At 45.3% G+C, this 1,290-nt stretch overlaps 1 non-coding gene across 1 annotated transcript; it reads left to right on the top strand.

Moving 5' to 3' along the window:
- Nucleotides 1–645: 645 nt before the first annotated feature.
- On the top strand, nucleotides 646–720 carry TRNAA-UGC (transfer RNA alanine (anticodon UGC)). Its single transcript has one exon. It is a non-coding gene; the product is annotated as a tRNA-Ala (tRNA).
- Nucleotides 721–1,290: the final 570 nt, after the last annotated feature.

Raw genomic sequence — 1,290 nt, 5'->3', positions numbered from 1 at the left:
CTTGTGAAATCACTATAGTAAGACTTGTCACAGGCCACCTGTGCCCTGACCAGACCTAAGCAGTGGCAGCACTGCATAGCTACTTGGACAGCTCTGAGGAGTGCTGAGGCCTGTTCACTAAAATCTTGCTGCCATCAGATTTTTTTTTTTTTTTTTAGGATTCTAACGCATAAAAGGTTTTTTAAAAAGCATTACCTTTTTATTTCCCCTTTAAAACACTCTCATCTTGTAAAGGCAAAGCCACAGATATTTAACAAACTAATTTAGCTAATTTTCCTACACCACAGAACAAGGACGGATGAGATGCAGTATCAGGTTCAGCAGGCAGCAGAGACACTGTGCAGATAGGTCTCTGCTGTTAGTGATTTCCTGCAATCACAATCACTTGATCGGCTCTGTGACCTCGGACAGGTGGCTTACCCTGTGCGAGCGCAGGGATATGGTGAGGTTTCTGTAAGTGTATTTACTAAATGTGCATTTATTTAATTAAATAGGTACAAGACCATGCACTGTTTGAAGGGCTATATGAAATTTAATTCATTTAATCCTCACTGTTAGAACCTGTGGGCCTATTTTGCACTTGAGTAAACCGAGGCAGAGAGCAGGTGAGTTGCAGGCCTGCAGTCACACAGAAGATGAATAGAGGGAATGGGTATAGCTCAGTGGTTGAGCATGTGCTTTGCATGTACAAGGTCCCAGGTTCAATCCCTGGTACCTCTTAAAAAAGAAAATTGTGCAAAGCACTTGCCACAATTCCTACCCACTTGTAAGGGCCAGACACTGGCTGTTATTTTGGGGATTGTGCTGTCATGGGGAGATAGGTGCTACTATGGCCATTCAGAGGGAGGAAGGTAATAGCCTGGTGAAAACCAGTTCTGGTTTTAAACCTAAAGCAGATTTCAACCGGAAGATCTCAAGTGTTTCACTGCTGAGCATTCCCTGTGCCTTTCATTTGCAGTCCCTCCATTTGATCCTCCTGGCTTCCCTAGGAGGTTGTCCCCAGGCCTCAGAGGGGTTAAACTGTTCACCCAGGGTCCCAGAACCAATAATCCAGTCACCACCCTACTTCCTCCATTCTGAACTGAGCTTAGGCAGCTCCTCCAGGTGCCAGTCACAGAGCTCTGTTGCTCGCATTTTCACTTGGTTAATGACGTGTCATTCCTCACCCTGTCATTTGGCTCCCTTCTGGTTGCTGTAAGTTTCCCCCAAGAGGCTAGACCTATTTTTGGTTTCCGGAAGTAGGCTTCATGGTTGGGTGCTTAAAGCAAGCACAGTCCTGGTTACTTCATG

The sequence above is a fragment of the Dasypus novemcinctus genome, chromosome 19 (assembly GCF_030445035.2).
Source record: "Dasypus novemcinctus isolate mDasNov1 chromosome 19, mDasNov1.1.hap2, whole genome shotgun sequence".
Classification (NCBI taxonomy): Eukaryota; Metazoa; Chordata; class Mammalia; order Cingulata; family Dasypodidae; genus Dasypus; species Dasypus novemcinctus.
The sequence above is the reverse complement of the archived record's forward strand: the minus strand, read 5'-3'. Positions and strand labels throughout refer to the sequence as shown.